This window comes from Alexandromys fortis, unplaced genomic scaffold (genome assembly GCF_014885135.2).
Source record: "Alexandromys fortis isolate MF-2015 unplaced genomic scaffold, M_Fortis_MF-2015_v1.1 scaffold_8_9099976_23576923, whole genome shotgun sequence".
NCBI classification, from domain to species: domain Eukaryota; kingdom Metazoa; phylum Chordata; class Mammalia; order Rodentia; family Cricetidae; genus Alexandromys; species Alexandromys fortis.
Genome location: NW_026067899.1, coordinates 4,445,114 through 4,471,523, shown reverse-complemented (window position 1 = coordinate 4,471,523; position 26,410 = coordinate 4,445,114). Strand labels below are relative to the sequence as shown.

Below are 26,410 nucleotides of genomic sequence, written 5' to 3'. Positions count from 1 at the left end.
CTTTTTTTTTTATTTTTTTACCTCAAACTCTCTCAGTCCTATGCTCAGGTGTTTGCACTCCACCATTTATCCTCTGGTGTCCTTTTTTACCACAAACATGGCTGCCCCTCCCCACGTGACATTGTCACAGAAGAGGATAACTGTGAGTCTACAGCCTTTCCCACAGCCTCCCCTCTCACGCTGAAGAAGAGCTTTAGAGCATGTAGCACTTCTGAGTGTTGATTTCCAAGGTCACGGCTGAATATGAACATCTTAGTAACGCCCTCTACTCCCAGCCTCCTTCTGACACTTCCTCACTGTCCCATGCTAACCCCTAGATTTTCCCTCACCGCAACACTACATGCCCATCGTAGGGGTCACAGGGCATGACTACCTAAGCTTCCAACAATCCTTGCCTCACAATTAAATACCCAAGATCTGAAAGATGGTATTATTAATATACTTAATCTTCCCCACAGTCAAGTCTATCAAATATTGTGCTGTACAACTTCTACCTCCTCAACTACCAATGCACTGCCACTGTCCCCTTCAACACTGATGCTGCCCTCCCTACTGAACGCAATACTAACTCCGCGCCAGGCCTCTGATTTCTCACTCGCTGTGGTCTTCATATTGTGCCAAGGAGCATACATTTACTTTCTCAACCTGACCTACAGGATGAGTTCTGACATTTTAACCTTCAAGTCTCTACATATTCTGACCTGAGATTATATTTTCAGATTCATTCTCCACTATATCCCTCCATAGTGTGGGTGTGGATGGACTGCATACTTTCTTGACTCTGCTACTTTACACATACATGACATGCACCTGTCTTCCCATGTTCTCCAATGATGTTTAATCCAAGCAGCTTTCTGGTCCTCCCATTTGCAATTCTGCCTACTATTTACATCATTCTGCTCTTTATTGTTTCCGATGGATCACCAATCAAACTGTACACTGCCTCGGGGAAGAATCTGCCTTGACTTTATTACGAATCACCTTTTTTAAAATTTATGCGGTCAACCCAGTTTTACTAACTATCTTTCTATCAAGTTCTAGGTCAAATAGGAAGAGTAAGGGCCAGTATCTTTCATTAAGTCACAGTCCAAAGAAGAGGAGTTTAGCTGATTGTTTTCATGAGTGATGAATGATATAATCGCGATATAAACCCTGGAAGACCAGGCCACAGGAGACGACAGTCTCACAGTAAGGGTCAGGAAGAGTGTGGTGTACACAGGAAAAAGGCAACAATCAAGACTGTTTTGGGAGTTACTTGTACTACCCTGACCAGCCATACAAAGGCAATTTCTCATGCCTCGTACTGTTTTTGTTCATCTATGGGTCAGGTGGAAAGCACAGTCATCTCAAGTGGTAAAATTTCCTTAAGATATTCACATGTACACATATACTTATTTGTACCGTGTGTAATTTTGGGTAATATAGAGTAGCCTGATTCCTTCGGGTTTTATCAAACAGCCTTGCTGTTATTTGTCCTACTTCTTCTATATATGACCTTTCCCGTCCTACCCAGCTTGAGAGCTCGCCCAAGGTTCCATTTCCCACTCGACAGACCAGCACTCTTCCTTACTACATTCTAAATCTCATCACTGTACCCCGAGGTTAATGCAGCTGTCACTGGCTGTCTCCCCTCATCAAAGAAGCATCTCTGTACGGCAAATGGAGACCATCACAGAGACCCACAACTGGACACAGTGCAGTGCTCGGTGGAACCTGGGGAGCCCAGTCCCAAAGGACGCATCAACACCACAGTTGCTGCACCCGCGGCTCAGGGAACATCACACTGGGGGAGTCGGAGATCCTCAGAGCCAGAATACTGGAGTCTACTGTGAAACAGTCTCTCTGAGAAATGGCTGCACAAGCCAGACCAGAACATTGGCTCTATCCACAGACATGCTTACACAGAAGGGGAAGGTTTTTGTGGGGACCCACCCCCAGATAAGGAACTACAGAAAACTGTAGCCAAATAATGACTGCAGGAAGAGGGAGAATGAATTCCCCTGGGCATGACCCCCTTCTTGATTATCCAGTACAAAGTGATCATCCTCTAAACCATATACACACAAACAGCAAAAACAGATGCAGCAGGCTGTATTTATACATTTTTGTATATATATATACGTGTGTGTGTGTATCCATAAAATGTAACAATAATAATCAAAGAATAAGGGGGTGTGAATTTCAGTGTGGAGGAGGAGATGGAAGGGGTTGGATAGAGAGACTAGGGGGAGAAAGGGTAAAGGAGGAAGTGATGTAATTCTACTTAAGAATGTATCTTAAGAACAGTTAAAAATACATTATATTAGCAGGACAAATTTAGTTTATGAGTTCATAGCCCCTGTTATACAGCCCAGCAGATAATTTGGAGTTCACAAACAATGAACAAAAAAAAAAAAGAAAATATTTTAGTGGGGGCAGGGAAGACATATGAGGGGCTTAATGATTACATCAGTAGGAAGTAATCAGTACATTACCTGCTCAGGCACTACAGGTACCTAACAATCACCCAAAATTGAGTAACTTAAAAACAGCAGGAACACTAAGGTTTTTTTTTAAGATTTTATTTATTACATATACAATACAGTGTTCTGCCTCCATGTATGCCTGCATGCCAGAAGAGCGCACCAGATCTCATTTTAGATGGTTGTGAGCCACCATGTGGTTGCTGGGAATTGAACTCAGGACCTCTGGAAGAACAGTCAGTGTCCTTAACCTCTGAGCCATTTCTCCATCCCGGAGGAACACTGAGTTTTAAGATATGTTACATTTATTTATGCTGTGGAACATTTGTTTAATGATGCAAAGATGCGTTGCATCCTTTTATGTTGCATTTATTTAACTCTGTGAAGCTGTGTTACTTTGCCTGCCTAAAACACCTGATTGGTCTAATAAAGAGTTGAACGGCCAAATGTGAGGCAGGAGAAATGATAAACCTGGCTGGCTGGCAGAGGGAATAAATAAGAGGAGAAATCTGGAAAGAGAGCCTTGAGAAACAAGAAAAGGAGAGAGGACACCACCGGTCAGCCACCCAGCTAGCAACATAGCCAGCCACCGAGTAAGTAGTAAAGAAAAGATATACAGAAATAGAGAAAGGCAAATGCCCAGAGGCAAGGGGTAGATGAGAATTTAAGTTTAAAAAAAAAAAGCTGGCTAGAAACAAGCCAAGGAAAGGCCGGGCATTTATAAGTAACACGAAGACTCTGTGTGTTATTTGGGCTGGGTGGCGGGCCCCCAGAGAGCAAAGAATAAAACAACCAATAACAGCTCAAACCTTTCCATCACAGCTGGCAACGGCCAAAGGATGCCCAGGTCATGGCAAGCCCTCTCCAAATTCTAAAACAGAGTAACAGTTCAAGATAACGAAATGCTTATTGTTGTTTTCCGGAACTTTTTGTTGCTGTTGTTGTTTAAATGAACCCTTAAAAAGAATATGCTACTGAAAGCTTGAGGAATGGAAGCCCACATGAGGTGCTGACACTGGCAGCCACAGCAAAGAGGGGAACTGAAATGGGCAGAAGGGACTAAGTGCTCCAGCTAAAGGGACTTCCGGGCAGACACCCAGAGTCACACCTGGCTTCTGCTCGCTGCTGATGACAAAGTGTGAGCAGAGAGAGACCAGCTCAGAAACAAACTACTGTATCTGAGACGAGTTCTCATTTCCAACTCGTTCAGGCAACAAATGATTCTCACACCAAGAAGTGACTTCAGCGGAAGATCAAGCCCAGGCTGGAACTCTGTCAAGACTTCAGAGAGATCCAAGGTGGTGCCTCACACAAACACCTTCCAAGAAGCCTAGGGCCATCTACAGATTTTGTCATGTAAAACCACTGCACACATAACAGGGTTCTCATGACCCATAAAGGCACTGTCCCACTGTCTGGCACAAGGAGCCTGATAACAAAGCAAAATAGGTACTTTCTCTGAGGAAATGGAGTCAATACAATTCACAGAAACCCACAGCTTTGGTGTGCTTGTTTTTGTTTTGTTTTGTTTTTGATGTTTGTATTACAAACTATTATCAGGTTGATCTAAAACAAAAAATACAGAGTGAAAGAGGAGCTTCAGACACCCAACATACAATGGGACACTTCAGTACCCAAGCATGCAATAGAGCCCTTCAGGTATCCAAACCAGCCAACGGGAAGTTACTAAGAAGCTACTGGGCTCCAAAACACTGAATCTTTTCTATATACAAAGGACGTTAACACAACTGAGGATCTGAACACCCCATAAAATGGTAGAAGAGGATATGACATCTGGAATCTGGGAGATTCCAAAGTTGCCAAATATCTGTGTGCTTCCTCATTGCCACTTTTGGACTATCTCGTAAGATGCCTGCCGCCACAGGGTGTCTGTAGCATATGAGGAGCAAATGCGTGTCTCTTCAGCTTAGAGGCCTTCACAACAGAACTCAAGGAGCTAGAGCCATGGAGCTCATTCCAAAGAGTCCCCTCTGTACTCAAACCGAGTTCTGAAGATGAAGCTTTTGTTTGTGGCTGAGCCTGACATTATGGTAAGGTAGGGCTTCTGGAGGGTCTGGGTCTTACAAATACAAGGCTGTATTTTATATTCTGAAGTAAACTGTCATGGTCAGAAGAGACATGGAGGGCAGATTGTTTTACACCCAACAAAACCCATAATGACTTCTTCCTGCAGTCCTGTACGTTCTGTTAGAATCACGGCACTCCACTATCAAAGATGGAGTCCAAAAGCAGACGTGCAATCTCAGCTATTCAGGAGGGTGTTGGGAAGATGGCTACTTTAAGGCCAATTAGGGCTATGAAGTAGGATCAAGAGAACCCTGGGTAACTACACTGGAGCCCAGCAGCTCTGCCTAAATCTGAGTAGTGCACCATGCAGGGCTGACAGAGCAAAGCAGGCCTGAGTAGCAGGGCTCCCAGGTCAGTCAAAAACGGTGACACTGACGCGGATATGTGACCGATAACTTCATCCATACAACTTCACCAGGGTCACTGTAATACTTGTTGTCAAGGTTCCCAGGTGTCACACAAGAATCCTGTGTGCTCTGCGGCCTCCGGGCTACCAAACAGTCCAGATGAGGCCCCATGTAGCTGCAGCTGTCTGAAGCCAGACAGCAACCAGCCAGGGCTTTCCCTAATTCCTGACCCTGGGAAAACAGGAGACCTTCAAGAAGAATTGTTGCTGTCTAAGGCCCTCAAATTTATGGTGACGTGCCACAGAGAAATGAACAATCAAGGTAAGGATTGATGAAGGAACTCAGTCGATTTCATTGTCCTTTCTGAACACGGTGGCTCTTTACACATCAGTAAGTGTAGTTGATAACCCTCACTGACAGCAGATCTGACCACACTTTGCTCTCAGGTAGCATTTTCCAGCTGTAGACACGCTGGGCCCATGAAATCCCATTTTAATTCACACTTGCAAATTATTTCCATCTGACTATGTTACTGCACGTTAAAACCTTGAGAAGAAAAAAAAAAAACTTACTGCTATTAATCAGAGATAAGCAGCTACTGCTAAACCTTGGCCCTTATCCTCAGTGATTCCTATTAACACCTCTTAAACCACTGTGCATATTGCCCCGAGAAAACTTGGCAGCCCTTTCTCTGGAGCGTAAAGGGCGGCAGAGATGAGGACATCAGGGTTTCCTATAGGTGATTAGAAAAGGTTGGGCAAAACCAGAGGACATTGTGAAGTTAATAGTGAGTAGTCCAAAACACTGAAGGACGCCGTGCAGAGGTGCCTCATAATCCTCCAGCATTTTCTCCTGTGGGGGAAAAAAAAACTGATAAATGTTGCTCTTCAGATAGCGACAAAAGACTTCTGTAACGCTGGAAATCCAACATGAAAGGGTGGTGTCTTCAAAGAGAATGGAGGAGATTCTTTCTAAGAAGCAGCCCAAAACAGAAAGGCAATTAGACTTCTTACTCTGTTTTAATCCCATCAATCCTGCAGTATGGCATTTCTCCAAGCAAGTGCGACAAAGAACAATGACAACAGCTACCAGCCACGAAAGCAGCATCCAATTCTGCAACCATTGTCTTTGCGAACTAAAGCTTTAAGCTGGAATGGGTGCCAAGCTGATACACGTAACTTCAGCTAATAAAGAACAACGGGAATACTCCGCCCCAGTAAGACAAGCAACACAAATCAAGAAGACAGCCCTCTCATAAAACAGAAGGAAAAGGAGAAAATAACGTTTGGCTCTGGAGCTGAGTAGAAGCTGCCTGGGTTCTGCAGCAAGTTACGAGGAAACTTAACTGTGGAAGGAGAGATGGGGACTGAGGAAGATGCTGGAGCTCCCAGAGGGCAGGATCACTAAGAACTGAAATGAGAAGCATTCTAAGAGAAAACTGAGAAGCAAGGAGGCGGTCAGTCTCCACTCTCTGTGTCAACCTGGCTCTGCTATGGTCCACAGTCACTCAATCAAAAGCTTATGAAGGCCTTTAGCCCATGTGATTAAAACCCACAATCAAAACAAGGGAAAGTATCCTTGATACACTGGCTGGGCCTGATCCAGTCCGTGAAAAGCCTTCCAAACCGAGCCAGGACTCTTCTGAAGAAGTTACCTCCTAACAGCTTCTCACATGCTTCAGAGTGCCAGGCGGCCCTTTCCAACAGCCAGCTGTGGATTCCAGGCTGGGCTCGTGAGTTCACGCACAGTTCACGCTGTGCGACAAATCTCTTCCTGGGTCTCCTATGGGTTCTGTTTCTCTGGCTGAAGCTCAACTGACCCACTCGCTCTATCTTGCAGCCTCGCTACCGGTATTTACAAACAAAGGCACATTAATCACCAGAAGCTCAGCACCGGCATCCTCTGGCTGTCTGTTAAGGGAAAATGGTATCATCCCCAAGCAGAACTTAAAAAGAAACCTGAAACAGTCTACCTGAGCCAATCGGCGCTCACCAACTCCAGCTGGACTAGGAAGGAACAAGCATAGGACCAAACTAGTCCCTCTGAATGTGGTTGACAGTTGTATGGCTGGGGCAGTAGTGTGTACGTAAAAGAGAGTAAAGGAAGGGCTTTTCCAGGGCGAGAAGCACAATGCAACTCTCAAGCAGTAGAATGACTTGAGCGAGGTTTCTAACACCCTGACATCATGACAGGAGTCAGAACGAGAGCATCAGCTTAGCTTCTCTGGCATCTGTGGCTAACAGCGTGACAACTCAGGATCCCCACCATCTTTATCAGCTCATTTCCACTCCGTGGTTTCTACAGTGAAAATTCCCAGGCATGGCAAATGACTCGCTCCACTGAGTGAAACTATTACCAAGACACTTTACCACATAGGAACTGCAGTTTATTTGGTAAGAAAAAGAGTTTCCCAATGTTTTTATTTATCTCTAGTTCTTTTGTATAATAAAGTTTATGAAAAAAAAGAAATGTACTTAATGACACAAGATCGTGTTTATTAATGTTCTGCCCTACAATTTCTCCCTGTCAATCGGCGGAATTTGTGGGCTTCCACATTATTCTACCAAATAAGATGCTGGGTTTGGTTTGCTTTGATTTGGTTTTTGTTTCAGCTAGCACTTGCTACAGAATTACAAAGAAACTGGGAACATATTCTGGAATCTAAGAAAATTTGGATCTGGGAAGGAGCAGGCTCTGGGGGACTGCAGTTGCCTGTATTTTGTGGCATCTAAATATATATTTGCTGATGGAACTGTATTTGTCTGCTGCTCAAAGAAAAATCAGCTCAAACCGCGTTTTATAAACAAACTTCCCTACAACTTTTTCTGACATTTTCTCCCAAAGAGGACTGCCCAAACCCAGTAACAAACCATCATAGATTTCCCAAAGGGATATAGGGAGCAAGCAAGTTTAAAAAGTCCCTATTGGGCCGGGCAGTGGTGGTGCACGCCTTCAATCCCAGCACTAGGGAGGCAGAGGCAGGCGGATCTCTGTGAGTTCAAGGCCAGCCTGGTCTACAAGAGCTAGTTGCAGGACAGGCTCCATAGCTACAGAGAAACCCTGTCTTGAAAAAACTAACAAGTACTTACTGGTTCCCCAAACCCTCATCACTCTTTATAGCCAAGATCCACAGACCCAACATCACCAACAGAGGCTGTGGGGACAAAGCCCAGCTCTGTGAAGGGCAACACACACCCCACTGCTGTGTCACAGGCACAGGAGAGTGTCGCCAAAGGAACAAATAAAAATCCTAGGAAAATGCAAGACACAAGACAGTTCTGAACCAACCTCCAGAACACTGAGACTCGAAGGCCCACTATCGTCCTTACAAACCACAGTCCCCTGCCATCACAGAGCATCTCAGTGTCAGGGAACCACTAACAGAGACTAGAGGACAGAGAGGTGGAAAGGCCTAATTTATTCCACCTGCTTGAGCAAAGTAGCAATTGGCGTCACGATAACTGCGGGCCCTCATCTAAGCACTTGAAGATCCTGGGAGGAAGGGCATAGCTCTAAATACCAGCAACAGCAGAGCCGAAGGTGGAAACAGATGGGCCCATCTGCCTCTGAGTGGATGCAGTAGCATCCTCTCGTCCTGAGGAGAATTCAGAGAGGCAAACAAGTCCATATTGCTTCAGCGAGGTCACTTCCCTTCGTAACCAACTCATTCAGCCCGCAGACATGTCAGGTGTGGGGTTAGTTAGAAGGCACACACCCACTCAGAATGATGCCCAGCACTGATGGCTAGACCACGGCTTCACAGACGGGAGTGTTGTGTTCCCAGCACAAGCCAGAACTGGCGAGAAAAAGCAGTGACTGCACCATGATGTCTACCTGCAAAGACACGCCTGCTATTTAAATTCTACTCTCTCCCATCACTACACTGGTCATTCCACCCAAGCTCTCATTCCGCATTCATCCACTTAAATTACAAAACTGCCAAGGGATGAGGAATTTCTGTGTTTCCATTTCTAACTCGAAGCGTAAGCCTCTGGGCAGGCCCCGTGCTCCTGGATGACACAGTCTTACTGTCCCCTTAACACGGCATTTGCTCAGTCAGGGGGGCACCTCCCTTCGAGACTGGATCAGAGAAACACAAATGCTATACCCAACGGGCTGGCAACGTGGCGGGCGTCTTGTAACCATACCAACCCTACAGGATCAGGCCTTCTACACCCAGTGTTTAATGGCACAACATTCTCTTGGCTTCCACATAAACTTTATACAGCACACACAGAAATGCACAGACAGCGGAAATATGGTAAAGTGCCACATATTTCCACCTGCCAATATTCTGAGACTCTGATTTTATCTGTAAACTTCAGCTCTTTCTGACACTCTACTGTTTTACTAGTGTGCATTCACGGTTCCGAGGGGCACCTCTCACGTCTTCACGCTGCCCTGCCCTTCCCCGTCCCACCTTATTCATCCCCTGCCGCTTTCATGGAATGTGTGTGTAAAATATAGACTTCACATGAGGGAAAGGAGGTATTTTTTGCCTTTCCGAGCCTGACTTATTTGTCCTAATACCATGGCCTTTATTTCCACCTGTTTTCCTGGAAATGAACACACTTTGATTCATCCTCATGGCTAAGTGAAACTCCATTGTGTTTATACACATTTTCCTTTATGCATTCATCTGTCGATGCACATCTAATACCTCGGTTCTTTTAGCACAGGCCCAAAGTACCACAGCCTCTTATGTGTGCATATGTTAGCAGGCACCTCTGTTAGAGAGGCTTAGAGCATCACCCTATCACCTTTCCACCGAGAAAATCGTCAATAACTCTCTAGCAGAATATCGTATCGGTCTAGGTTAGAATTTTTCCCCACTGTGTAGAAATGTATTTTTTTTTCCTTCAGTTTATTTACTTAAACCAGTGCGTGCCAACATGGGCAAACGACCCATACCTTTAATCTGTAACGTATCTTAAGATCTCTCCTAAGAAGTGCGACACTATATCCACTCAAGCAAGACCTGCCTGCCCTGGATGCCGTGTTTTTAACAAAAAGGTCTTCATTGTTTTTCTATTGCTAACTCAACATACTTCTTCCGCAAGGCTCAGATTCCTGTCTCTTGCACTGCCTGGAAAATTAATTCTCAAAAGTAAACAAGAGAAGGATGCAGGTCCCACTGTAAAAATCTTCCAGACTTCCATTTCTGGGGCAACATTCAACTGCGCTTCAATCCAATACTATTTATCTTAATTTATTTCTTACTAAAAAGAGACTCCTAGAGCAGCAGAATAAATAATACAGATTTCCTTGTAAAAGGCTCTAGGGAGCCATAGATTCTAATTCACGAGTCTTCCTAACAAAGACAGGATCTGATCAGCTACTGATTTGAAAAGAACATAAGAAATTAGAGTTCTATATTTTCATGGGATTAATAAAAATAAAACACAGCAGAGGAGGGAAAAGTCCCAGGATCCACAGTTATGTGTAGTAAAAGGAAGACTCAGCATAAAGTAAATCTATCTTCCCGGTAGGCCCACTGCTTTCCTAAGGATCTACTCTTTTTACGGTACTTGCCAATCAATAGTAAACTAAAAACATGTGGAAATCATTATTTTATATTTGGTCTGCACAATCCCAATAAAAGTTTCACAGACAAGCTATAGAAAAAGATAAAAAGCAAGACGGGACCCAGTCACGTAGGAAACAGAGGACCCTCTGGAGCTGAGAGTCTGGGCGTGGCATGCAATTCTGCGATGTTCGAGGCACAGTGGTCCCAGCTACTGAACTTGCTTAAATTCCCATCACAGTGCCCTGAGTTCTCAAGAAACAGGAAGACCCTACATTCTCCATCCTCCTTCTCTGGACACTGCTCCATTTCCTAACCACCCTGCCACCCTGCAGTTATCTATATATACTCACGCTGCTTCAGACACACAACGGCGTGACTACTGCATCCCCTTCCCAGGTCTATCCACCCGAGGCACATATGCTTGTCTTCTGGAGGAGGAAGACTTGATCTATCTCCCACAGGACAACGGAAGCCCTACAACCTCCATGAAGTCTGCATGGATCATGCTCTGCAGCCCCTCCCGCTTCCTGACGTGTCAACCACCATTCCATCTGTACTTAGATCACATTGCCTTCGGCTAATCTTTGGGTACAACCCTCCTCCTGCAGGCAGGTTCAAATCTATGTTGGGAATATTTCAGAAGCCCTTAATCATCTACGAATTCGCTGGTACAGTAAGGATAAGGCTGGGTTAATTATATTTAAAATAAAACATGAAAATCAACTTCTTGGGATAAAGGACGAAAGGTCTTAAAGCACAGGAGTTACTTTCCTAAGAAAAGCGAGTGAGGCAGAAACGTTAATACTTGCGCAGTTTTTGTATTTTTAAATACCAATCACATTATCTCCTTCATAACTAAACATGAGGCAAAGTATTCAGGTTCATATATTTTATATTTCAAATCAAGTACAAGTTACTTTTATTTATGCATATTGAATGTATTAAATCAACAGTTCTCCAACCTTCCTAATGCTGCCACCTTTCAATAACGTTCCTTGTGTTGTGGTGACGCCCCCAACCACAAAATTATTTTCATTGTTACATCATAACTATAATTTTGCTATTGTAATGTAAGTACCTGTGTTTTCCAGAGGTCTTAGACGATCTCTGTGAAAGGGTCGTTCAACCCCCAAAGGGGGTCACAACCTACAGGTTAAGAACTGCTTTATTAAATGATGCTGTTCAATGTTTTTAACACAAAGTTGATTCATATTATAGAAACCTTAGGCAGTAAAACAGGGATGAAATCAGAATCCTTCTCTAAGGTGACAGCTGAGAATAATGGTCACTAGCACAGGAGACTTTTCCAGACAGATCTGACCCAAGGCTCCAAGTGGAATTAGCTGTCATTGTTTTACACCATTTATCTCTGAAAGACAATTCCTACCACATCCAGTTGTTCTACAAGTGAATAAGATTTAATGTCTGAAGTTTTTAGTTCAGTTGTAAAGCTCAGCTTACACTCTAAAAATGCTGACTTATACTGCCTTCTATTCTGGATAAAACAAAATCAAGTCCTCATCTTCAAAACCTCTCAGCGAATGAATCACTGTGAGATGCAAACTTAACTATATCCTTAGAAATGGGCAGCCTAATGTGATTATTTGGGGATATTGGAGATCGACTTTGTGAATACGACAACATCAGGCCAGAATTTTCTCCAATTTCTCCATACAGGAACAAAGATGCAGCATTGCACTTACGCCATAATGAGATTTAAAGTATTAATAATTTAATGTATGGGTTAAAGATAAACCGTCTGGGACATCCTCCCTGAGTGCCCGGCACATGAAACACTGGCAAACTCTAGGTGTCTGAGCCCAGATTCAGGTAACTGATTCCACAGTAGCAGACATCAAATATTTGAATTAATATCAGTACAGCACAGAATCCTCTTTGAGAACAGCTGACTGAGTCAGTCTATGAAGGAACCAAAGGGAAGAACAGAATTAAATATTCAGGACTATGTGGTTTGCATTTACAGAATGTTCTAGTACCTATAAGAACTGTGCAAGTGGGCTTTGTGGATATGATCTGTAATATGCAATCTTACTAGTCAATATTCTAGATTTCGTTAATTATAACCCACACATCTGAACTTACCCCGTAAAACAATACAGACACATCACTCAATTACAGCACTATAATATTTTGCCCAATATATTTAATTAGGATACTACATATTATAGGCACCCAAACATCTTTGACACTTTAGATCTATTGTGCATACTTTACTAATAAAGTAAGTGTCGGCTGCAAGCAAAGAAGGGGCTGCGAAGGGACCACCGCAGGGTCCATAATCATCTGCTTTTAACATCTCCACCCACTGTTTGCCTTCACCAGCTCACTGCTGTCCCTGTACAGCATTCTCTCTCTACTTGCTCCTTCCCTTTATCCTCCTCCTAGCATTTAAAAAGTGATTATTGCACTCTTTTCAAGAATGACCCCTCAGGTGCTTGAGTGGGTGAGCCTCAGGGAGCCCCACCAGTGCAGAAACCTTAGGTCGATGAGCCTGGCTGGGCTCAGTTATGCCCACAGAAGAATGAGATAACATAAAATGGCTGTTGCTGAGATGGCCAGCTGAGTGTTGGGGTGAGGGAGTCCACAGCAATGGTCAGAAGAACACAGGGAACTAGATAGCAGAGCGTACGTGAACATCCGCAGAGTGAAGTCACCAAATCAGGACCAAGGAGTGTCATCAACTTGAAGAGTCATCCAGCTTATTAGCTTGTAAAACCCTTATTATTTGGGGGTGATTTCTGCACACCAAAGACAGATGTTCCTAGAGTGAAGGACACTCTAAAACACTCAGCACTGAACTCTAATTTTTTATAAAGTTTCCAGCTCATCATAGTTTTTGCTAATATAACAGAATGACTTGATTATAATGCATTATCAGGCACTGAGTTTTATATGACTTAAATTAACAATATGGGTTTGTGGTTGCTGATAACTTCTGTCTCCCTATCGATGTCCCACACACCCCCTTCCTCCGTTTCTTCTTAGGGGGCAGCAGATGGAACAAGATTCTCATGCATGTGAGACAACAAGCCTTCAGTGACACAGGTCCCCAGCCCCACAATCTGTTTCTTTATTTCAAACTAAAACAAGCTAATATCAATTCAATTGTATAAACCCTGTCAACGTCACTAGATAATGGTCTTCACTATTTTACCGTGTGACAGTGAGTTGGCCAAAGAGAACATTTTTGACACCCTAATCAAATATACTAAAAACCACAGGGAGCAAATGTTACTTAATTTCAAAGGTTACACAAGATTTCCCACTGTAAATACGAGAGAGAGAGAGAGAGAGAGAGAGAGAGAGCCCATCACACTGGACACTGTGTTCAAGGGTCTTCCCAGCAGAGACATGCAAAGTAAAAAAAAAAAAAAAAAAAAAAAAGAGTGGAGGATGGGGAAGAAAAAGGCAAGATGGGCTAATCAGTCTCTGAAAAACAGAGACAAGGCCACCAATCAACTTTTCAACCAGTTCATGAAAGCTAGTTGAAAATACTGCTATTTCAAGGTTTATACTCTATCTAAAACTAAAAAACTTCAAAAATCATTTCCAAGTGTAGTTGAAGGCCAGTGAGAAAACACCAAGGGACATATCAGAAGGGAAAGTCAGCGCCATGTCGGCCCTGCCAACTCTCTTGCAGGGAAGGTGGCTCATTCACACTTCAGGAAGTTGGTCTCTAGCTTAGTAAAGGCAGCCTTAGGGTCATAGGTCAGTTCCTCGGCTTGTCTCTTTGTATTTAGAGTGTTTGCTCAGTGGACATTGCACAGTTCTAAGCACTCTGCCCTGCATGTGTCTACTTTTACATTAGCATCACACAATTTCAAGTGTGTAAGCCAACAACTGTTGTTAAATCAAGACATTCACGTAACTGCCCAACCATCATCACCATCAATAATGGAACGTTTGGAACTGCTCCCAAAAGAAACCTGTGTGCCTATCAGCAGATACTCCCTATACCATGCAACTGCTCCTCTGCTTGAGTATGCCTCTATGGGTTTGCTCACTCCAGACACTGCATATAAACCGAACCACACAATGTATGGAGCTCTCTCCATCCCTGAGTTGATGACAGCTGAGTTGTTCCACTTTGATCTGTGATGAATGGTGCTGCTACGATTATTCATACACCAGGTTTTAGGGAGCCACACTTTTCATTTCTCTTCAATGAGTTAACCTAGCAGTGGGATGTCTGGGCTGTATGCTAACAGTCATACCACTTTATTTCCCCATCAGCAATCTAGATGAGGCTTACTGAGATTTCTCCACACCCTGTCAACACTGGCGATTGTCTCTTTTCATTTAGTGGTTATAAAATAGTATTTCTTTCTGGATTTGTTTTTTTTTTTCTCTCCCTTACATTGTCCTATCACAACTTTGAGGAAAGAGCCAATGCTCATTTTTCTCAAGCCATCTGCAAACTGGAGAAGTGACAGACTCGGGGACAAAGGCGTCAGCAGACTAGGTGCCCTCCGGAAAACATCCTCCCAGGCAGCGTGACTACAGGGCCTGTCTTCATCTGAGCGCACCACGGAGGCCAGTCGCTTCAGGTCCTTCCAGCTGTGACTGTCCCAGACCATAAATTTATACTGCTTAAAACTCTCTTCCCTAAGTCAATTTTCTCTTTGGCTTCATCGTCAAAAAATAGCTGGGTTTCTTCCAAGTAGAAGGCTTGGGCTCCAACCGGAACAGGGATGCGGCCTCATATTTCCATCATGCAAACTCGGGGCCAAACCCGAAATCCACCTTGAACACCCCTTCATGTCTCACACTGTGCTTTAGCCAGACAAGCCATCCATCTTCAACCGTTCTGAACTGCTGACGGTGGCAGTTAGATTTTTCACGTGTGCCACACTGTGCAAGCAATCCTCATTCTTGGGTTTCTATATACTTTCTTATTCTTGTGCCCCTTTTACCTTCTTTTTTATTCTATTTTATTTTATTTATTTTATTTCACTCATCGAGTAAATTCAGAGCAGTCAAAGTTTGCATCTTGTTAAGCTATTTCAAGTCTTTTCTGAAATAAAGTGGAATGAAGAAACGAACACACCGAAATGTTTTCAAGTCAGCATCAAAATAGCCCACAGCTGCAGGTCCTTTGGTTAGACACGCACTTTCCGCGGCAAAGTAGTCTCTAAGAATCAGAAAACGTCGCCCTCTCCGTACCTTGGCAAGAGGGAAAATGCCTTTATAATAGTCTCAACTGGACACATGTTCCAAAATAATCCGAGGAACAGGAAAAATGGATCGCTAGCATCCAGCAGGGCAGAGGAAGAAGCGGAGATACAGTAGTCTTGGGACCATATGCAATGGTCCCTCCTCCTGGAACATATACTAAAGGAGGAAGGCACCAATATAAAAGGATAACTCACCCAGAGAAAACTATAACCCACAAACGTCACTCAGGGCAAATTGGTTAAAAAAAAAAAAGAAAACTAACTATAAAATATGCATACAAGCAACTATTACAGAAATATTAATAGAATGTTCACAGAATCGTGCCAATTGGCACGGAACAAATCTAAGTCTTTTAATAAAAGAAAATAAAAGTTCTCAACACTCAGAATAGCATAACAGCATGTGTTAAATTGTATGCACCCATCTGGATTTTCAAACACACATACACACACGTATATACTATAAGGCAGGCCTAGGACAATGCTTAGTTAGACTTCAGTGCTAGGGTTCTGGACTAAGACTACATAATCAGACACGTTTTCAATTAAGTTTTTTATAATAAGCGTGCATTTTTTTTACCAAAACTATAAATTCAGGACCCTCATTCTTCTGGACTTGATGAGACAAAACTGAACACGAATAAATGATAATTGCAGTTTGTATAACACTGAAGGTCACAGTAGGTGAACTTGTGGATGGCTTCGTAACTCAGGAGATGACGGGAACTGTGGAGCTGTAGGCACAGGAGGAGCTACACAGGCTACATGTGTTTGTGTATGTGCACGTGCCCATGACGAGGGATGGATGGGTGTTTGTGAAGGCGCAGAGTCAGGCTAAAGGAAGGAAGCTTTCCGTAAAAGGGCTCTAGTGGTGGAGACCTGTATCATTCATTCTTCAGGGACCACGATTTAGAGCTCCACTTTAGCATACTCACTGAAGAATGCTGTAGATGAGGCTTCTACTACAATAAGTTTCTTACCAAGGCTGTTTGGTCAGACTTGCCTAAATAACTACTGGTATGGCCTTTACCACACACCTCCCGTCTCAACACGTGCCTTTTAGAATAACTCAGCAAATACATAATGGCTCGTGTGTAAAGATAACAGCTGAAGCAGTGTTTGGAACTGCAAAAACCTGAGAAAACTCAAGTACCAAACAACCGGTGACTGAGTGTAAAAACTCCAATAGACTATATTACACAGCAATGAAAAGGAGGAAGTTGTGTGAAGAGTGTGAACATACATTCGGTAGGGGGAAAACAAGGCAGAAACTGGGTATGTATGTGTTTTTATATATTAATAAATCTTACGTCATATTGTTTATGTTTGATCAAACAAACATGAAAATTAATTTCCAGCAGGCGACCTGTCGGGCTGCTAGGTTGAACTTGCTGAGTCACAGACTCCTGTGTTTGCCTGAAATTGCACCTGTGTAAGAATGGAAGGGAGCTCAGTACTACACATTGTATCCAAGCCCACAGCGTCCCTACTGTCCTGCAGCCTAATACTCACCAGCAGCCATCCGAACTGGCATCCCCTCTGGAACAGAGTGAGTGGACTGTTCAGCAAACGGAGAACTGGCTCTGGACTGTGCAGGTGACATGCAGAGAGGACAGAAGAACGTGACTGGTCGAGACACAGTCTGTGAGCTGTGTATTGTTCTCCAGTGGGCCCACTTCAGAAAACCCCCCAGGACACGTGATCTAAGTGGCATCAGCAGACTGCCAAAGGAAGTCTGGAGGTACCAGACAGCTTCAAATCCAAGTTAAGGGTGACAAGGTACAGCAGGAAACCTTGACAACTTAAAGGAAACTTTTAAGATAAGCATTTGCTATTACTTGGAGAAGCCCAATACTCGGAAACACCAACTGCATCTTCCAGAAGGACCACACACTTTTAATCAAGAAATTTAAGGATTGATTATCAAACGATATGATTCTGCATGAGCTATCGTCCCAAGTCTGGGGGAAAAAAATGAAATTGGCTGTATCCTGCTGAAGGGTTATATTTATCCTAGAACCTTACTTACACCGAAATTCAGTGAAAGAATATTGTTTCCCTCTAAAGAACAATGAAGCCTTCAGCTAAGACGGTCTGAATTTGTATTGCCGGTATGCCTACCCTGAGAACAATAACACACCAAGACACATGTGCAAACCCATACTGATCCAGCACAGGGAACAGAGAGAGTCTATCCCAGACTATGCCACATTTCACTGAGGTTCAGCATGTAATGCAGAATCGTGAAGAATATGTGCTAAGACGGGAGCTAAAGCTCAAGGAATCTGTGTTTTCTATCATAAATCAGTCACCTGAGAATTGCTGTGGGACAATTGTCTGTACTCTGTCACTTGTATCTTAAATAAACACTGATTGGCCAGTAGCCAGGCAGGAAGTAGAGGTGGGGCAATGAGAAAAGGAGAATTCTGGGAGAGGAAAGTCTCAGTCTGCAGCCGTCACTCAGACAGAGAGGAAGCCAGACACAGAGCAAGCAAGATGTGTCTGCCTTTCCAAAAAAGGTACCAAGCCACGTGGCTAACAGAGACAAGAATTATTGGCTAATATAAGTTATAAGAGTTAATAAGAAGCCTGAGATACTAGGCAATCAGTTTATAACTAATGTATGATTTCTTTGGAACTTAACAACTGCGGGAACCAGGCAGGACAGAAACCTTGGTCAATAGAGAATAGTTTAAATTAAAAAAAATAATCCTCACTCTGTTGTTTTCCATTTATTTATCATCAATGTAATGCTTACATACATAATACTTGGTGCTTTAACAATAACCTTTAGTTAACTTTGTAGTCATTTAACTATAAGTCAGTTAACTATAAGTGACTACAGTTTTTTATCCTCAAGCTGTGTTCTCAAATTCTCTCCATTTTATTTTATTCTGACTTGAATTCCCACATGAAAACTGCATGACACAGTGACCGGAGCTTGTGAAAGCCTCCAGTCTTGCATTTGAAAACTTTTCATATCAGGATATGCTACAGGGAAATGGTTTGAAGGGTTTGGGGGAATCTGGGGTTCCTGGAAAGATGTCGAATCTCGCTTACCAAGAGCCTACCTGAGGAGGACATGTCAGTCCTGAAAACACTGTGATTGATTATAGTTAGTGCATGGCAAATGCTATTTTTGTTTGCCAGACTTTGTAATTAAGCTGGAACATGCAAATAAAGGAAGTCTGAAACACCAACTCACTACCTGACCTTAAATCTGTCATTTCTTGATGTCCCCATGTGTGCTATGGCACTCATGCACACACAGGCATGCACACACACATACATACAAATGAATGGTTTTTTTTAAACCTGTCTCCAGAATACCATTTCAAGCCTATGTATTTGTGCTGAACTTTATAGCACAAAACGGGGAGATAGCTGGCCTTTCCCATGCCTCATGGTAGACTGAGTCATAAAACTATAACACTTATGAAAATACCCACACCTCTAACACTCTGCTGGAAATTTTGCTCGCGACCTCATTTCTTGTTTTCCTACCAGGTAGGAACAGCGACTCTAACACGGTCCATAGTGACTAAGTCCTAGACACACACAGTGGAAACTACGTGGGTTTTCCCTCTACCCCACATAAAGCAGCCCCGGAGTCACTCACTCGCCATGAATTTGGCTCTTGTTAGTATATGATGAACAGCACAGATTTCATACCTGTAAGGTCTGAAGCACAATAACCCCCAGCTTAAAATATTACTGCAGTCACACATGTCTTCCTGACTTACTCCAGACATCACCAAGAACTCTGTGCTTACTGTCTGTTTGCTTTGTTAAAAAAATAGCACTATCACAAAAGACATCCCTAAATATTACCATTTATATCGACTGCTTTTAAGCTTTATTAAAATGGCACCATTCTTGCTCATTTTTACTCAATGCTATGTTTCTTAAACTCATATATGCTGTTTATTTTTCACAGTGATATGCTATACTGATGCTGTGAGGGCTATGTAACCCTTGCTGTTTCTCCTGTTTAAGTTTATCTGGGGTATTTTCTGTTTTGGTATTTCTAAGCATTGCGGGTTTGAACATGCTTGTAATTGTCTCCTAGCACAGTGTGCAGATGCAAAGTTCCTGGGCTATGGAAGGTGACACATTCCACTCTCACTGGAGGCACGACAGGCCAACACGCCGAGCGAGCAAGCTCTTTCGGGCTGTTCAGTTTCTATTCTCATAAGGAAAAGGTGGCCGGCTTTCATTGTTTTCCTGACTTGCACTTCACTCGTGACTGACTGACACAGTTGCACAGTCTCTAAGTGGATGCTAAAGCAGTCAGAGCTCTTCATCTGGAATGTTGTGTGCATCATATGTTATATTTTTGTGTGTGTGTGTGTGTGTTTGTATTGAAGTCCCCACTGACCTGAAGACATGTGTCATATAATCTAGATACCAACTGCTGCCAGTTATTTAACCTTAAAAAATATTATTACCAGTTTAAGTTTGCCTATTCCATTACTTATGCCCTTTGATAAACACTTGTCCTCAACTTTAACGTGGTTAATTTTGACAGTCTCCTTTTTATATGAACAGACTAGACTTTAATTAGAGAAGCGCCTACAATCCGAAGTAATATATCTTCTTTTTAAAACTTCTCCTTCTCTCTGTCTCTCTCTCTCTCTGTCTCTCTCTCTCTCTCTCTCTCTCTCTGCGTGTGTGTGTGTGGGGGGCATTCTTGTGTGTTACTGTCCATTTGTGTGAGTATCATGTGGAGGTCAGGAAGAAATCACGAGTATCATTCCTGGGGAGCTGCCCACTTGTTAAGGCAGAATCTCTCCCGGAGGCCTGGGTTCACTGACTTGCTAATAAGCACTGGGACTCCACCTGTCTCTCCCTCCCCAGGGCTGGAATTACAAGTGTGGGCCACCTGACAACTGGCAATTCAGGATCAAACTCAGGTTCTCGTGTTTGCGGGTCAGCAGTTTATCAGCTAAAGTCACTCTCACCGCCTCTTTCTTGGGTCACAATGTTTCACCTTTCACCTAATCGTTTTCATCATCAGGGACAGAATTTGGGGTATGCACGGTTGAGAATAAGATGCCTTTTATTACGGCTGTGCAACTTGCCTCAAAACTATGACTTAACAGAATCCTCCTTTTTCATGCAGACCCGCAACACACCATCATAATCAAGTTTTACTGAAATCTCAGGCCTATTTCTACACGGCACTGGCTGATTCCCAGTATCACAATATCTGGCCGAGCCACACTGTACATTCTTGAGTCTTTGCACGTCAAATAAATATAAAAACAACCTTGTTGGATAGCTCAGAATGTCTCGCCGAAAACCTGGCCTTGGAACAGTTCTGAACCTGTCGATCGCTTGGGAAGGAATGACTGACTCCTTGCTCTGTAAGAGTTGTCTTAATCAAGAGCAGGATTTCTCTGTCCTTTGGGTAGGTTTTCTTCAATGTCTTCTAGTAAACTTATTCTTCTGCCTATCCAGAAGTCTTTCAAATAACTTGCTAAACATAGTCAATAAAGTTACACAAATAATAAATAATATCCTATTCTTCTGCCTTTTACTTTTGAGACTATTCAGTCTGTTTCTCTTCTTGAATCATTTAGTAAGTCATTATTACTCTTGGAGTTTACCTAGCTCACCTAGCTATCTGCTATACAGCACTCCACAGTCTATTATGAGTTGTCAAAGTCTCTGCAGAAACCGTAATTTATTAGCAACATCTTTGTTGCTGCTGTTTCCTGTGCCACTAATTTGGGTTCCTACTTTTTTCAAGCCCTCTTCTTTAGCTTCTGCGGTTAACACCGCTCATTTCCCGTGTCAAATCGGATGCCTGGCTGGTTCATTTTCATGTTTCTTCCTCCTACGACCCTCTAATGCAGGCCTATTAAATATAATTTTCTCAGTTTAATGTAGAAATGTACTTCATCCTCACTTCTGAAAGGCCTCCCTATTCTCTGAAGAGATTAAGTTGTTCCTTCCTTTTCAGGTTCCTCCTCTTTGCTGCTCCTGGGCTGTCTGCTGGCCGCCACTTATCACACGCAGGTGGAGCTCAGTGCTCTCCACTTAGGTTTCTCTTTCTTTTTTTTTTTTCTTCCTTTTAAAAAGGCATCACTAGGTAGCCCAGATGGGCCTCAAACTCATGGTCCTCCTAACTCAGCCTCGCAGTCTAGCTAGGTTTTATATCGTGAAAACTTTGGATGTCTATAATTCTGCTTCAGGTTTCAAAGTACAGATTTCTCGGCCTTTTGTTTTGCTTTATTTTTGAGACAAGGTCTCTGGTAGCCCAGGTAGGCCTTAAAGACTAGCCCAGAGCTCCTGTTTCTCCCGCCTCAACCACCGACATACTGGGTTTGCAGGCATGCACCGCCGTACTTCCATGTGGCTCAGAGAATCTTTCTCTTCTGCTGGCACTGTTTCCCTTTCCACACACGGACAGCTCTGACTTTAGCCTCTCCCTGAGATGGGGCAGTCATTTCTCGTTCTGTCCTCCCTACCTTTCAGTCTCGCGTTAACCTCAACTTCCGATCCCTGTGCGCCGCTGCACTCTTGATTTTCCCCATCTCAACAATTCTCTCTGTAATGACGCTTCCTCTATGCGTCCACAAAATCTTTATCTTTCTAAGCCGTTCGTTGGGTGTATTTCATGTGTGAATATGTGTGTGCATGTGTGCGCGCGCGCGCGTGTGTGTGTGTGTGTGCATGTTGTTTTCTTAATTCTAACGTGATTCATTTCTGAAAATGAGTATTCTCAACTCTGCTTGGTCACTTGGGTATTTTATAATGGATTCACTTTTTTTTCCTTGAGACCCTACTTCCAGTCTTTTTATTTATTTATTTATTTATTTATTTATTTATTTATTTATTTATTAAAGATTTCTGTCTCTTCCCCACCGCCGCCTCCCATTTCCCTCCCCCTCCTCCAATCAAGTCCCCCTCCCTCGTCAGCCCAAAGAGCAATCAGGGTTCCCTGCCCTGTGGGAAGTCCAAGGACCTTCATCAGGCGATGAAAGGAGACAGAGACAGAGACACACATTGGAGCACCGGACTGAAATCTCAAGGTCCAAATCAGGAGAAGAAGGAGAGAGAGCACGAGCAAGGAACTCAGGATCGCGAGGGGTGCACCCACACACTGAGATAATGGGGATGTTCTATCGGGAACTCACCAAGGCCAGCTGACCTGGGTCTGAAAAATGGATTCACTTTTATGGTTCTATTTTTTTTTTAATTTCTTTAAGCATTTCACATGTAGCTGTCTTCATATGGAGAACATGGACAAAGAGATGCTCACAGAACTAAACATGTCTTCGTTTATCAGAAGAAGAGTGTTCCTACAAAGACTGAAGTTACCTTCTGTGAGGTCGTCAGAGACACCATCCACCCATGGACACATTACACATCTGTCGTTTGTGTATCGATCTTACAAATTAATTTTTTAAAACCATCACATGGGCTACAGAGCAGGCCAAACTATTTCCTTGCATTGCTAAAGAGTGTCACATACACAGGTCCCTTTGCATGGTACCCAGAGCATGGAAGTACACTTTGTTTTCCCCATGCTTTTCCTTCCCTTCCATCTGCCTTCACTGTCAGGGAGACCAGGACTGCAACAAGAAGTATAATCCATGTCTAAAGCAGAACCTCCCCACAGATTACCCAAGCTTCTACAATGGCAAAAGTCTGTAAGTACATACTAGAGCCTGAAGAAATGGATATACCACTATCACTACTGATAAAGTAACCCAATCATTCCATTGTTCATATGTAGACGCTATGAGGAAAATACTCTAAAGCAAAATCAATTTCATAAAATGCATAATTTTCTCATAAATTCAAAGAAAATCTCTCTGAATTTCACTGTGATCCACCTGAAGTTTCCAAAACCTTTGGATGTGAGTGGGGTACCGCAATGTGTACCACATTCCGCCCTTCCACTGGGGATGGGTGGGCGCGGCCTTCTCTTCCCCGAAATACAAACGAGAAACAAGAACATCACTTGATCTTTACTGGAATAGGTTTGACGGGCATCTGCCCAACCTCCCAGGAAGACAAAATAAATCTCATCACATTCACATCCATTCTCCTGGTCAACATCTATTAGTCTCTGACTTGATCGCACAGCATGCTGAGCACTGAGGACAGAAAACCAAGTAGGGTGGACCCTCGCCTTAATGAACTCACAGTCCATTAATTGCCTTTGTCATCTAATTGTAGCTTAAGCGATGTTCTGTCAAAAGCACTGAAGCCAAAAGCAGGAATCCAAGTCTTAGTCACTGATTTAGAACTCACTCAATCTTCACACTGCTCCGTCTCTCCTTGTGATCATTAATTTTGGTCATCAACTTGACTAAATTTAAACTCACTCTGGAGCCGGTGAGTGACGCCACTAGGGGGCAGGGTGTCTGTGAGGGTGTTTCCCAAGAGAATTAACTATGAGGTCAAGACTCACACCAAACGGCTTGATAGCATTCCAAGGGTTGCCCCCCCCCCCGCCCTGCCCCAGACACACCCTATATTCAAGTTTCGTCTTTTTGATGTTTCACAGAATTTGCTCATGACTGGTTTGGATTATTACCTCAATCTTGTCTACTTTTTGGCAAACATAAAATGATCATGTGCCTGTATACAGCATGCTGGGATACATGGATGAAGAAATGCATATCAACTGTCCCCAGCACCTCAGCCCTAGCACGTGACCTGAAAGACAAAGGATCATCTGCCCAAGGCCTCATGGATTACTCCAGGCATGACAGGGCAGCTCCAGTGCTAAGGACAAAACCCAAGGTCTCTTCCAGGTCTTCGGGCCCCTTTTGGTTTCCATCCCCAGGTGTTTAGTTACTGACTAGTCTACACACATTAAAAACTCTCCTATACAGTGAGGCCAAACCATTTCCAAAGCCTCTTCTGACGTCCCAATGAGAACTTGCATGCCACTGCCTCCTATGCCGTCCTTGCTGAAACAAAGCCTCTCAGCATCTTCTTGACATTCAGGAGCTGGGGAAAGTGAAGGCCTGTGCTACTAACACCAGTGACATCAGAGGTCATCATGACTTTAAGAGAGTTGTTATCGCCAAAGGAGGGCACTGTTTCAGGAGATTCCATGGCTCTGAGAGAATGGGAAACCCGACAATGAGGATCAGCTGCTCCCGCAGCATGCGGAGAGCTCAGGGAACCCTGCGTGGTAGAGGGACCAGAGAAACACAAGCAGTAGACAAAAAAGGGGGGCATCTGAGCTACAGCTGGATAAGCCTTCAGCATGACGTTATGAGCACACAGCAGCGTGGCCCTTCCTACCCAGGAAGCGTGAAGCAGGCATCACCTCCACCCAGCCTGTTTAAGAGAGCAGGGAGTCGTGCTAGCCATACTTGGTCTCTGTGACATATAACTCAAATGTTCAGATTACAAAATGGAAAGGATTATTTGGGGTCATGGTTTCAGAAGCTTTTGCCCACGATACCCTGTTCGCTTCACCTTCAGGGCTGTGGCATGACAGCCAGTCACAATATGAAGTGCATCCTGGAGGGAAGCTGCTTACCTCGTGATGGCCAGGAACTCAGAAAGAGGAGCATAGACAGAGACAAAAAGCCATTGCTAATATCTTACTGCTAACTTCAACAGTAGATACCTACCAGATACCGGTACTGTGGAAGAAAGCCCCTTGGTCTCCATCTCTTAAAGGCACAACGATGCCACAAAGACTTGCCTCTCAAAGGCACACCCACCAGGCCTCCTCTGAATGCCCACTAAGTCTCTTAAAGGTCCCACACTCACCAGTCCCCACCCCTCAAGTCTTTGAAAGAATCTCACCATGCCCCACCTCTTAATGCCCCATGCTCTCCAAATAACGCCACTTGGGGGACAGGCCTCTGAAGCACTGGCCAGTGGACATCAAATTCCAGATTCCAACTTTAATGGGCCATGCCCTACAGATCAGCTGACTGTGCCTCAGTTATAGGGCATCAGCATCAGGACCAGTTTCTGCAAGGAAGGCACAGACAGAAAGTGGACAGGCAAGCATCTACAGGAGAGAGAGCAAAGAGAAGTGGTATGCGTGCCGTGGAAACAGGACCACAGGAGACAATAAGGGAGGGACCGCTTTAGACAATTCTGGACAAGACACAGGTTCTGCTAGGGGTTATGATATACTGAATATAGGACATGGAGAGAAGCTAAAAAATTCGCTAGCAAAGAGGAAATCAGAATTTCACAATTAAATCAGAAACAAGTAACGGTGCTTCTAAACAGACTTCCATGATTCAGAGTCCAGAAAATGAGTTTGACCTCCAACTAAGATCACAGCTGCGGGGTTACTGCACTCTGCCCACAAAGGAAGAGAGCAGGAAAGAGCAGGATGTTTTGTACCAACCCTCCACATTAGTTTCCTCGGAAAACGAAAGGAAAGCCTCGTAGGACTTCTAAATGCTTCCTTATGGTCACGTGCACAGCACACAGCCCCTTGCCTACAAGGCACTCCTGGATCCACAGTGAGATCAGAAAGGCTGCGAGCAGAGCTCCTATGAGACCCATGTCACAGGGCAGCAGCATTTGATATAGACACTCCCATTTCAGCTTTGGGAAAACTAAAACATAAAAACAGGGGGTTGGGTAGGGATGCCCAGTGGCTTGTCCCAGGTTCAAAATCAGTCAGAGGACAATGAAGAGGTCATCTCAAGATTACAATGACTTAAAACAGACTTAAGAAATTGTTTAGGAGGAGGAGGAAAATAATTTCCCATCTCTAAAAGACACAAGTGCTTTTGGTGGTGGCGCATGCCTTTAATCCCAGCACTCGGGAGGCAGAGGCAGGCGGATCTC

At 43.7% G+C, this 26,410-nt stretch overlaps 1 protein-coding gene across 2 annotated transcripts in view; it reads right to left on the bottom strand.

Annotated features, from left to right (window-relative positions):
- The window catches only part of Stk39 (serine/threonine kinase 39), a 246,649-nt gene that overhangs the window by 101,802 nt on the left and 118,437 nt on the right, over nucleotides 1-26,410 (bottom strand). The window lies entirely within an intron of this gene.